The following is a 13,778-nucleotide window of genomic DNA, read 5'->3' on the forward strand; positions in this document are numbered from 1 at the left end:
GAAATATGGTTCTATCTACTAAAATTATTCTTGGGTGAAAATGATAAGATCATAAGGAGTTGTAAATTGCTTCTATCACCATTATCATTTAACTGATCCACTTACAATGTCTTGAGAGATCATTACCAATGTACAACATTCTTATATTACTGTGAATATTGCAAGCAAGATCCTTGATGAAGACTAGGATTTAGTAATGTTGTCAGAAAAAAAAATAGTTAAAAATAAAATTACTCAACTAGGCACTGGTCGGTCAGGCCTGTAATCCTAGCTATTCAGGAACCTAAGATCTGAGGATTGTGGTTTGAAGCCAACCAGGGTAGAAAAGTCCAGGAGACTCTTATCTCTAACCAGCAAAACATTGGAAGTGGAGCTCTGGGTCAAGTGGTAAAGTAATATCCTTCAGCAGAAAAAGCCAAGGGACAATGCCCAGACTTGAGTTCAAGCCTCAGCCCCAGCACAAAAAATTGATTTAAATTTAAAAAAATCATACTGAGCACCAGTGGCTCACACTTGTAATCCTAGCTACTCTGGAAGCTGAGATCTGAAGATCCCAGTTCAAAGCCAGCCAAAGTAGACAAAAAGGAGAGACTCTTATCTCTTAACCAGTAAGCTGGAAGTGGAGTTGTAGCTCCAGTGATAGAGCACCAGCCTTGAGTGAAAAAAACTAAGCAAGTGTGCAAGGCTCTGAGTTCAAGGCTCAGTACTGACAGACAAAAGGAAAAAAATAATTACAAATTGTATTAAAAGTTAGGAAGACAATAATGTTATGACAGAGAAATTGAAAGACCAAAAGGATGGACGAAGGCAGCGAGAGGAACGACTTCAAAGGAGTAGTCAGGAAAGCTTATGTTAGAATGGGAACTGTCCCTCTGTAAACCTTTCATCTTGAGCTGGAATTGCACAGAGGTATGGTTTTGTCAAGCTTTTGAACTTGTATCCAATCTGGGAATTAGTTCACATCAAACAACCCATTAGAAAAAAAATGGGCATAGGTCTGATGTAAGCACATAGGAATTTCCAACAAGCTATGAAGAAGCTTACTGAAAGCAAGTCATTTGGGAAAGAAGAGTACAGGCTGTGCCAGGGAAGCTTGAAAGGCAGAAGAGCAGGCTTGATGACTAGAGTGATTTGGGAAGTCATTTTATCCTTAGAATGGTGAGGAATGAATTAATGGATTTAAGTCAAGAAGCAGTCTGGTTTACATTTAAGAATAAAGAAGTCTAGATCAGAAGCTGCCACCTGAACTAAGATGAAAGATGGAGTGGAGGTGCAGAAAGATATGGTTGGATGGTGGATGGATGGATGGATAGCGAGGTGTTTGGGAGCTGTTGATTGCTTGCATTAGAAGGTTTACCGAAGACATCATGAACTTGAACTCTGAATGCATGGGGGACGGAAATATGTTGAGATGAGCCTACCTTGATTAAGTGCAAGTATCCAGGAAAGAAAGGAGAATTTTGCACTAGGGAACTAACTGGCTAAGATGTGGGGCTCAGAAGGTAGCTGTGGAGTAAAGAGTTACATTGGTGAAGTCTTTTGGTTGTTCAGTTTTCTGCCAACATTTTGCTGTTTTCTTCATAGAGTCTCTAGTCTACTTAACAGGAACGAAGTAAAAGGAAAACTAAAAGATAGACTTAATATCTGAATACATTTTCCAGAAATGTGAAGGTGCAACTTTCCCCCAAAATAAGGGCATTTGTATACAACATATTAGACTTTTTTAAATTTGATAATACATTACAGAAATATATCCAAGGTAAACATGTACCACTTTGTTGTGAATTTAAATGTAGATGATTGATGATTATTGCTCACCAATATTTTGCCTTTTGTTTACCCCCTTTCCTGGACTCTGGGGAAAGTACAGTTGTGTTGGCAGGTCCATGTGGACTGTGAATGGTGTGCAGTAGCATTTCTAAGCTGAGGAAGTAACAAGTCCTTTGCTACTTCCCATGCCTTCCACTCCCCAATTCCCTATGAGGCAAGACTCATCCGCTGGTAGAATAAAACCCTTACCACCTCATGCTGAATGAATTCTTGACCAAGAAACATGCATTTTCTGTTTCCAGTAAGATTTTGTGGTTCATTTGTTACTGCGGTCTAACTTATCCTGGTTAAGAAATCGTACTTTTTTTTAATTTAAATTTTATTGTAAAGGTGACGTCCAGTGGGGTTACAGTTATTACGTCAAGTACATTTCTTTTTGAACTGTGTCACCCCCTCCTTCATTTTCTCCCAGTTTTTCCCCTGCTGACCCCTCCCCCTAACTTGTATAGTTCATTTCCAACATAGTGTCTAGTGAATGGCACTACTGAATTGGTTCACCCTTTTTCCCACTTTCTGTGTTTCTCCTTGCCCACACAACCTAGGGTACAGAAATAAAAATCAGTGACAAAAGGGAATAAACCAAAAGTAAAGAAAATAATAATAATCGAAAACAGTACGACAAAAAAAACTTGTTTCCATTTCTATTCTTACTTTCCAAGCTCTTTGTTGATGTCAGGTTTCTGGTGTTTATCTCCTTATTAATTTCACCTTCCATTTCCTACATGAGGCATGTAAAGTTTCTTTTTGTTGATGTCATCTTGAATGTTCTGTATTTTTTCTTCACTTTCCCTATGTTCTTCTATTTGTTTGTGGAGCTGCCCTTTTATTTCATCGGCCAATCTTCTCATCATTGCTTGACTGGTGCTTTTGTTTTCCTTCTCTGCTTTGCACTCACTCGAGTCCTCCCTGGAGTTGTTGGTTTTTGAGAGTGGCATGTTGTCTTCATTGTTTATGAATTTTGTGGTCTTTTTTCTATACATCAACATAAAGTGGCATGTAGGCATTGCTTCTTTGTGTGATCTTCTGCTGTGATGTGTGCATCTGGGTTCAGGGTCGTAGGTATTAGGCATTAGGTAGGTATTAGGTCCAAAGGCTTTTGTGCCTTGTTAGGCACTGGGGGGAGGGGGGGCTGTCAGAAGCACCCCACGCTAGTCTGGATCAGAGGGGCTTCTGGGGCCGGCTCTGCTGTGGGTGTGGGCGTCCCATGCATCAAAGCAACCGATGGATTTTGGGGGTCAACTTGGCCCAGACCCTAGGCGCTATGGGCAGGGGCATCCCACATAGGGAGGCTGTCTGGGTGCAACCCTAGACGTGGTGGGCCGGGACTTATGTGCCAGGGCTGTGGGGTCCGGCTATGCGCAGACTCCCCAACCTGGCCCTGCAGGCGGCCGGTGCATGGCACCAATAGTGGGCCTTGGGGCCCAGCAGAGCCCGGACCCTGGGTGCTGCGGGTGATGGGCGCCGTCCCTCTTGGGGATACACAGGCGGGCTCGGTGGGTGAGGACCCCCCTCCCCTGCGGGGTGCTGGCAGCTTCCCATGTGGGGATGCAAGTGTGGGCTTTTAGAAGCCCCAGTATGCCCATGCTCAAGTGGGAGCACCCCAGCTACAAGCAAGAAAGCCAGAGGGAAGTTGGAGGCCCATCGTAAAGCTTGCCAGTGTCAGGGTCCTGGCAAACCCTTCTGGGTTAAGAGGTCAGGCCAGTGGTTAAAGCCCTGGCGAGTCCTTCCGGGTAAGAGGTCAGGGCCAAGACCATTTGTGGGGTTAGAGGCTCCACCATTAAGGGGCGGGCTTGGTGGGCCAGGCGAGCCCCTTCCAGCGCCCAGGGGACCTGCCTGACTCGGGGAATGAGCTCCTGGAGTTGCTTTGTCTCTGCAAATGGTGCACCTGCTGCGCACCCCAGTGGCTGCTGGTCTGAGGTTCTGGATCCCAGGTATGTCCTTGCAGCCTGCTGGTGAGGTTGAGTGTGGGGGTGGGGGAAGGGTGTCAAGGGGGTAGCGAAGGGGAGAGGAGAGAAAGGAGGAAACACAGAAGAAAAATAGGGATGGCTCTCCAGCTGAAGCCTGTGGTTGCTGGCAGCCTAGCTGGGCACCTGCTTGGGTTTCTCCATGTTGTGTTTCCTCTCTTGTAGATGCTTCAATTTGAATTTGGTTGGTTGGTGCCAAACTGTTGATTGTTTCTAGTTTGTTCTCTGGTTGTCTTGGAGAGGAGTTCCATACTAGAGGGTCTGCTTCTCTGTTTGATCAGAGGGAGCTTGGGTTAACCCTGTCACTACTCTGCCATCTTGATTCTTCCTGAGTACTCACTTTTTGTAGTTTTTGTTTGCTGTTGTTTGCTGGTACTGGTTCTTGAACTCAGGGCCTGGGTACTGTCCCTTAATTAGTTTTGTTCAAGGCTAGTGCACTACCACTTGAGCAACAGCTCCCTCTCGGCTTGTGTGTGTGTGTGTGTGTGTGTGCTTAATTGACATAAGAGTCTCATGGATTTTCTTGCCGAGGATGGCTTTGAACCGCTATCCTCAGATCTCACTCTCCAAGTAGCTAGGATTGCAGGCGCAAGCCACCAGTGTCTTATGCTATTATCTTTTTGATGAACATTAAGGTCCTTTCTGTTCCTTGCCTTTCCTGGATTATAGGAAGTGTACATTTAAAATTTAAATTTTAGTAGAGGGTATTATCATAATGAAAATAAGAGCATACCTCAGTGAAACAAAAAGAAATCAACAGTCAATGAAAACAAAACTGGCTCTTTGAGTAGATCAATGAAATGGATAGATTTCTAGCTAAGGAGGAATAGGGAAGGCCTGTAATCTTAGCTAGTTGGGAGACATAGTTTAGGAGGATTGCAGGTCAAACTTCTCAGGGTTTTAACCTAGACAAAAAGTACCTGAGACATCATCTCAACCAATAAAGCTGGTCTGGTAGTGTGTGCTTGAGACCACAGTTACAGTGGGAAGCATGAACAGGAAAATCATAGACCAAGCTGGCCTGGACATAAATTTGGGATCCTATTTGAAAAATAACAAGCAAAAAGGGCTGGGGTATAATATCTGTCTAGCCAAATGCAAGATCTTGAATTTAAACCCCAATATCAGGAAGAAAGGAAGGAAAGAAAGGAGGATTAAGGAAGGAAGAAAGGAAGGGAGGATAAAGGGAGGAAGAGAGGGAGAAAGGAAATAGGGAAAGAGGAAGAGGAGAGAGTAGTATAGTTTCCATGGACAGGAGCTTTGTCTACAACTCTGAGAATCTATTAAGTAGGCCAATTTCTTGAGACTCAGTCTTTAAAACTCACACAAAAAGGCTCACTTCCTCTTTTCCTCTTTCCCCATTTCTTCCTTGTGAAACCTTTATTATTTTTTTTGTCTGTCATGGGACTTGAACCATGGGCCTGAATACTGTCCCTCAGCTCAAGGCTAGAGTTCTACCCCTAGAGAGCCACTTCCGGTTTTTTGAGTGGTTAATTGGAGATAAGAGTCTCATGGACTTTCCTGCCCGGGTTGGCTTTGAACCGTGATCCTCAGATCTTAGCCTCCTGAGTAGCTAGGATTATAGGCATGAGCCACTTTACCCCTTTTGAAACCTTTTGTAAGCATATGACCTATTAAACATCTTCTACATATTTAGGAAAGAATGATAAGAAAGACAGGGTCTCTATCCTTATAATCCTCTAGAATGGAGGTGAGCCATTGGAAGAAGACATTATATAAGTGGTCAAGGGTGTTACAAACAAGGCTTATTGGAGAAAGTGACTTAACTGTGGACATGATCTAGGCGAATCGCATTATGTAAGAAAGCTGATGGAATACAATGTTTCATCAGATAAACATTTAAAAACCTGTAGTTAAGGCCTGAAAGATTACATATACACATACAGCATGAATAACAGGCTGGCATGGGAATAATTGTTAGGAGCTACGTAAGGAAGAACCCTCTAATTCATGCTAAAGATTTTTTTCTTTATTCTAAGGAATGAGTACTTCTGGACTAGGGAGTTGATGAAAAGATAGGCGGTTACAAAACTTGCTGGTTGGATGATGGTATTGATGGATCAGGAGTGAATTAATGGAGAACAATGCAATGTCACTAATGTATCTGAGGTGAAAGGTAATATTAGCTGTGTTGAGGGGCATGGATGAAAAGCAGTGGGCATGTGTTGTATACTTTAAGAGGTAGAACCAGCCAAGATTTAGTGACTGCTCAGATATTGCTTACAAGGTGAAATGATAAGGAAAGTTCTTTTGTTTCAAGTTAAAGTAGTGTAGTCATTTAATCAGGTAGCAAATTAGACCAAGGACCAACACATTGGGAGTGAGGGTAGATTAGAAGAAAGAAGCTCAGTTCCAGAAGAAGATAGTAGGAAAGGCTACATCTGAAGTTGGTCTTTGATGAAAAGAGTTGGCCAGAAATCACAACTTGAAATTTCCTGGTACATTGATGGCTCTAGAAATAGAAACATTCTTTAGATTTCCCAGAGAGAGCTCCAGAATGAGGAGAAATAGAGGCCAAAAAAACAACCATGGAGAAATGGTCATCTTTGCAGGTAGAAAACAGCTCTTGTTGGAATTAATAGTAGTATAACTGGAAAATGGAATTGATATCCAAATAAATGGCATATTTCTTTCTTTTTTTTTTTTTTTTGTCGGTCATGGGGCTTGAACTCTGGGCCTGGGCCTTGTCCCTCAGCTCTTCAGCTCAAGGCGAGCGCTCTACCACTTGAGCTACAGCACCACTTCCGGTTTTCTGGTGGTTTATTGGAGATAGGAGTCTCATGGTCTCTCCTGCCCAGGCTGGCTTTGAACCTCGATCCTCAGATCTCAGCCTCCTGAGTAGCTACGATTACAAGCGTGAGCCACCAGCGCCCGACCTTGGCATATTTCTTTCTGTATTCACAATTTTAAGGTCTTTCTACATTTTAGACATTTTTGTTTTGTTTTGAGGTTGACTATTCAAAATTAGTTTTGCAAACTAGTAGGAAGTGGACTTTGAAGCAGTAATGAGAAGACTTTTCTTCTAACAGAAGCAATCTGGTCAGAATGTCTTTGCTGAAATAAATAGATTCTCAGAAGTTTTGGTCTCTTTGACTTCCTGCTTAAACTTAGCTTGTATTATGATCTGTTTTAGGTCACAGCTAAAGTCTGGGCTGGAGGAGGGCAGGGTGGGGCAGGGATTCATTTAACAGTGATTACTCAGAGGAACAAAGTAGTTGTTTAAGTGACTTCAAGAAGACAGGACACTGTCTGGTAACAACAGAAAAATGTTTGCTAATATCTACACTAAGGTTTTCGGCTGATAACCTTACTGTCTGCAAATGATAGCTGTTCTTTTTAGTGTCTGATTTTTGTTTAATTTATTCACACACAGAAATAGGTGGACAAATTAAATGAGCAGATTTCACTGTGGGGGAAAGGATAATCATTATAAAGTGTCCTAATGATTCACTTCATGTAAATTTACCTCAATCTGTTACAGCAGAATTTTTCACTTGTAGGAGTCAAATTAATTTTTCACCTTCCACTGAATGGCTAGAACTTAGTGTTCTGTCACTTGAACTACAACTCTATTTATTTGTTTGTTTGTTTGTTTACTTTATAGATGGGGTCATGCAATTTCACCTGGGGCCAGTCTTAAACCATGATTATTCTCTAAGGTGATAAGGAGCTGAGATTACAGGCTTGCCCCAGCAGACCAGATCCAAAGATAGGAACATTTTTGCACCTTCTAAATGTGACTAGAGATTTCAACCACATAAAGCAAGCTTGAATGCTGATACATATCTATCTGTCTATCTATCCAATGAGCACACGTAGATTACATTGTAATCTATTTTTGTTTCTTTGTCTGTTGCTAATTTTATAAAACACATTTCTATTAACTTTTCCTGCAGAGACAGATTGGTATATCTCAGTTTTTAAGCTGCTGCATGATATTCTATTGAGTTCAATAGCATCTATTTTGTGTGGGATAAGGATCTTATATCATCATAATTATTTCCCTAAGATAAAGTCCTAGAAGTGAAATTGTTGGTTAAAATGTGCTTTCAAGGTTGTTTGATTTGTTTCTGTACTGTTGATTAGAAACAATCCTTTGACTTAACCAAATTGGTATGTGGTTATTTCTTATTTTTTTTTATTCTGTGGTTATTGAACTCAGGGATTCATGCTGCTAGCCAAATACTCTACCACTTGAGCTGTACTTGGTACTGTTTATTTCTCACTTTTAATTTTTTTTTTGTCAGTTGTGGGGCTTGAACTCAGGGCCTTGGCACTGTCCCTGAGCTCTTTTGTTCAAGGCCAGCATTCTACCACTTGGAGACACAGACTTCCCTTCCCAGGCTGGTTTCAAACTGTGATCCTCAGATCTCTATAGCCTGAGTATCTAGGATTATAGGTGTGAGCTACCCACACCTGGCTTAGCCTCTTGATTAATTTTCTAACTCTATAATTGTGTTTGCAGTATATATCTAATTATAGCTAATATGCAGCAATATCTTTTTTTTTTTGCTTTACCATCCATTTCCTGGGGCTTTGTAGCTGATTCTCTCTACTATTCTTTTATGCATCCTCATTTTCTTTTGTCCTGTCTTCCCATCTTGAAATCATTTTCTAGTTACTTAGAAGTCATATACTTAAAAAATGTTTTTGAAACCATTTTAACCTCTGTCACTAATGAAAATATATGTGTTTTTCTACTTCAGAAATCTGCCACAGATTACTTCCCTCTGACCTTATTTCCCCCAAATCCTTGATATATTAAAAAATTTTGCATATTTATTTTCAGATCCTGGTTTCTTACAACACAGTGACTCTTTGAAGGTTCTTTGCTTCATCTGTCAGGGGCCCCAAAGATAGCTGTACTTTGCTTGGTATGTTGCTTACTCATTTGCTCATTTGTTCATTTTAAGCCTCACATCTCTTTTTCCCCACTTTAGGCCAAATCACTTTTTTTTTTCAGCTTCCATAAATGATGTCCATCCTCTTTTCCCTCATGAAGCATATTTTGAATGTGTGAAGAAAATGTTTTTTTTTCTCTTTTTTCTGACAGGAACAATTTTGGCTGATTTTATAGTTCTTGAGTAATATTTTTCTTAGACAATTGTAAACATTGCCTTTAGAGTAAGTGTTTCAAGCACACAAGTGGATGATGCGCTGGTATATTATCATAGCCTAGGATTTCATCTTTATTTTGGAACTCCACCTTGCTCTCTGTCTTCCAAATGTCTTTGGTATACTTGAGAAAGATGAATATTTTCCATGGATGAATGCAAAATTCTGTTTTCATTCTATCAAGTATGTCAATTATGTTTCAGAATCTTTGCCATTTTCTTTGTTTTCTGCTTTTCTGTTATCAGCTGAAAAAGATACAGTGAGATTGCCTATTTGGATGGGATACTTGGGATTTTTTTTACTTGTGGAAGAAACCTGAATCATATATTTTGAAGCTGTTTTATTAGGTATATCCATGTTTAAACTTGTCTTCTTATTACGTTAAATTTAGTGTCATTAAGTAGTGGCCTTTGCTATTTCTAACAATGTTTCTTTTAGTTAAAAGTTCTAAATTTTATACTATTGTAGCTATCATTTCTTCTGAGGACTTATTGAGTCCTGATGTAGACCTCAGTCAGCTCACAGAAATTTTCTTCTACTGTTTCTTGAATGTGTTCTTTAGTCTCCTTCTGCAGGACATCATTTTATAGATACTGCATCATCTTCATATTGGATCATCATGTTTATATTAATTACAGATTTCTTATCACTTATATTAATTGTCCTTGTTTGCTCTGGATTCTGTAGTATTTTCCAGTTAAAAAGAAGCATTAGGAGACCATGGATTAATGTACTTCTTGTTTAATATCTTGGTCCTGGATATAAGCCAGACAAAAAGAGGTGCCTAAGTAATATTTCCTGGAATGGCTGATGAATTCCTGTGGTGCTATTCTATTCTGATGTTTTTCAATAGTCTACCATTCATTCTGTTATTACAAGTCTTTTTATTTTTTAATGTTATAAACCAGTTTTTCGTAACAACCCACCCATTCTTGTTCTTGGCCCCTCTTCCTATAGCAGCCTGTGATAGTTTTACACATCCATACAGCTTGTAAAATTTCACTGAAAATACACATTATGGTTTATGTGTTTGCATATGCATGTGTGTGTGCGCGCACGTTCTCATGAGAGTGCACCAGTACTGGAAGTTGAATTCAGGGCCTCTGGCTCTCACTTGACTTTTACACTTAAAACTGACACTCTACCACTTAAGCCACAGCTACTTGAGCCATACCTACACTTCTGGACTTTTGCTGACTAATGGGAAACAAGTTTCTCATGACTTTTCTGTGTGGGGTAGCTCTGAACCTTGATTCTCAGATCTGCGTTTCTTGAGTAGCTAGCATTACAGGTGTAAGTCACCAGCACTTGATGTGCATCGTGACTTTTAAAAATATTTTTCCCTATTTTTGCTCTTAAGTGTTTCTCTGAGAGAAGCAGCTTTGACACAAAGCTAGGATCTCTTTATTATATTTTTTTTCCAGTTGTGGAGCTTGAACTATGGGTTTGGGCGCTGTCCCTCAGCTCTTTAGCTCAAGGCGAACACTTTACCCCTTAAGCCAGAGTGCTGCTTCCGGTTTTCTGATGGTTAATTGGAGATAAGAATCTCATGGACTTGCCTGTCCAGGTTGGCTTTGAACTGTGATCTCAGATCTCAGCCTCCTGAGTAGCTAGGATTACAGGCGTGAGCCACCAGTGCCCAGTGAGGATCCTCTTTGTTTTAGGATACTTTTGCTGAACTTTTAATAAAAAACAGTGAAGGAAGAGCTTGATCTGTATTAGAACTGATCTGAGTCCTTCAGCAATGACGTATATATGTCACTTTGGTATGCTCTGTGTGGCTCAGTCTGATGAGGTACTGTAATGGGTGACAAAGAGGGCAAAGTAGCAACTAGAGAAAAAATTGAGAAGTCTTGTAGCCACACAGTTCTGTCCCACTAGTTGTCAATATTAAGATATTGTGTGAGTAAAAAAAAAAGACATTAAAACAATAGCCACACAGAGAAATGGCTTCTCTTTCTTTCCTGGCTACAACCTGGCAGTGGAGCTGTCAAGTTCCCAAACACTGGTTTTCATCCAAGGGTCACTATTGCCAATTCTCTGGAGTCTCTTGGGACTTCTGATCCAGCTCTACTCTTAGTATTTGAATTTTGTTTTTTGACAGGGTCTCTATAGCCTAAGTTAGTTTCAAACACTTTGATTCTATTATCTCAACCTCAACCCCCTGAGTACTGGGATTATAGGCCTGCACCACCACACTTTGCAACTCCCCTTCTTTCTTTCTTTCCTCCCTTCCTTCCTTCCTTCCTTCCTTCCTTCCTTCCTTCCTTCCTTCCTTTCTTTCTTTCTTTCTTTCTTTCTTTCTTTCTTTCTTTCTTTCTTTCTTTCTTTCTTTCTTTCCTTCTTCTCCTCCTTTTCCTTAATTGCCTCCTCTTCTTCTGCTTCTTTTTGGTGTTGATACTAAGGTTCAAATTCAGAACCTTGCTAGAAAGGCACTATCTCACTTAAGCCTTACCCCAGCCCCTTTTCCTTTCATTATTTGTTTGAATAAGGTCTTCTGTTAGGTCTAGGCTTTAATCCTCCTATTTAAAATTCTTATGTAGCTGGAATGGTAGGCATACACCCAACTTTTTATTGGTTAAGGTGAGCACCCTATGAACTTTTTGCCTACAGTGGCCACGAGCCATAATCCTCCCACACTTAGCCTTCCTTCCCAGTGTCTAGGATTACAGGTATACAGGTTATCAGCCACCAGGACTGGCAAACACTACTCTTTAGTGGAAGTCATGTACTCTGAACTTGTCAGTTCTGACATTTTCTCAGAATCTTCTGCTTTTCAGGTTAAGTCAGCAGAGCTTTTTACCGGGGCAAACTTCTTGGATAGTGAGCTTCTATGTTGATTAACACCAGGCATTGCTGAACTTTATGGCTGCTCTGAGATGGTCAGACAGCTCTTATTTAGACCATGGGATGTTCTCAATCCAAATTCTTCATGGATATACTGCTGCACATTCTTGTATCTTTGCTTTTATAGGCAGCTTCAGATCAGTCTTCTTGGACTCTAGACTTCAGGAGATACAATGATTTCTTCCTTTCCTTGAAACCATGTAAAACTTGGAAGAAATAATGAAAAGCATGCCCAAGAAAACTTTAGAGACTATACTTGTATTTTTGCATGAGTCTTGAATGTTGGGATTCAGGATTTTTTCTGCTCTAGCTCTTCTATTGTTAACTGCTTTCATTATGATTCAAACTTAGTAATTATGATAGTATATTTTCCTAATGGACCACAAAGAACTCACCCATCAAAAGGTCTTTTTCAGTGAGTCATCATGAGAGGAATTCAGAATTGGATCTACCTTGATTAGTTCAAAGCTTTTTCCTGTCTTTACTAGAAAGTTAGACTTGTCCTCCTTCCCTGTTTATAAACACGATACAGGGACTTTGTGGGTCCCATGCGACTTGCAGTTTAGCAGGCTTTAGACACATTTTGTTTTGGCAAGTTGCCTCCAAAAGCTTGAGGTATGACAGCATATGTTGTGGTTAGTATGCCACAGACAGGCATAAAGGAAGTCAAATCCATGTGCTTTTTGGAGGAGAGTCTGTTGCCCCTCCTGACTGAAATGATCAGGGACTCAGTCTTCCAATGAGAAGAAACCCTTGTTGCCTTTGACCAGCATAGAAAATGATTAAGTCTCATGAGCTGATTTGTCATAGTTTTTGATGATGGTAGAGGGTCCACGATATGTCTTTCTGTTCATACTGTCAAAGGCTTTCTTTCAAGGGGCAAGTGAATGAAACTAAATTCCTGCTGTGTCAACTTGCACTCAGGAATTGGTCTATTGTGAAAACTTCATTGGAGAAGCAAAACAGAATTCAGAGAAAAATAAATGAATATTAAAAGTTTTCTCAGCACTGGGTGCTTATGGCTCATGTCTATAATCCTAGCTACTCATCAGGTTGAGCTCTGAAGATTGTGGTTTGAGGCCAGCCCAGTCAGTCAAGTCTGTGAGACTCTCATTTCCAATTAACCACCAAAAAAGCCAGAAGTGGAACTGTGGCTCAAGCGGTAGAGCGCTAGCCTTGAGCAAAAGCTCAAGTGCCCAGGCCCTAAGTTGAACCCGTAGAACTGGGTCTCTGCCCACTCAAGTGTTCGTTTGCCCAACTGGCAGACCCTAAGGTAGTGTGGAGGCACTTCCTTGATTTAGGTTGAGGGGAAGAGGGACATCTAGTGGTAGTTTGCAACCAGGAGGACTTTTAACCTCAATTTAACAAAACCTAGAAGCTCCTGCCTTGACAGCAGAATAAATATTGAAATACTTCCTAGGAGTTTGTCCATCTATCAACTTCCATTTTTAGTAAGGAGGCACTGTGGTTACCCACTTGGAAGATATGCAGAGACATGATTTAAAAAGCAATTAAAAGTATCTCCAGTAAAACGGAGAAGTTAGACCATAAATATTGTTTCTGGGATTTCTGCCTGTAAGAATTTTCTTGGGTGTATATGAGAGTTGTGTGTGATGAGTTGTAATTTTGACAAGAGGGTCACAGGACATAAAAGAAAAAAATAATCTATCTACATAATTTCAGTGTCCTCCCTCTCCCAGCTTGGCTTTCCTTCCCCACTCCCCTCTGTGAAACAGCTCTCTCTGCCTTACTGACTCCTGGAAATAGTGGAAGGGCAAAGAAAGACCTGAGGAGGATGGATGAGTGGAGACAGGGGTAGGTATGAAATGAGTTCCTGTACTAACTCAGAAGGAAGATAAGGGTTTTGAATTGGGTACCATGTATTATTGTTTTCAGGGTTGTATGTTTAGACTGAATCTTCTTTGCTTTTTTTTTTTTAAATAAACAAAAAACAACTGGGCTGGGAAGGTGGCTCAGTGGTAGAGCGCTTGCCTTGCATGC

Source organism: Dipodomys ordii, unplaced genomic scaffold (genome assembly GCF_000151885.1).
Source record: "Dipodomys ordii isolate 6190 unplaced genomic scaffold, Dord_2.0 Scaffold67, whole genome shotgun sequence".
NCBI classification, from domain to species: Eukaryota; Metazoa; Chordata; class Mammalia; order Rodentia; family Heteromyidae; genus Dipodomys; species Dipodomys ordii.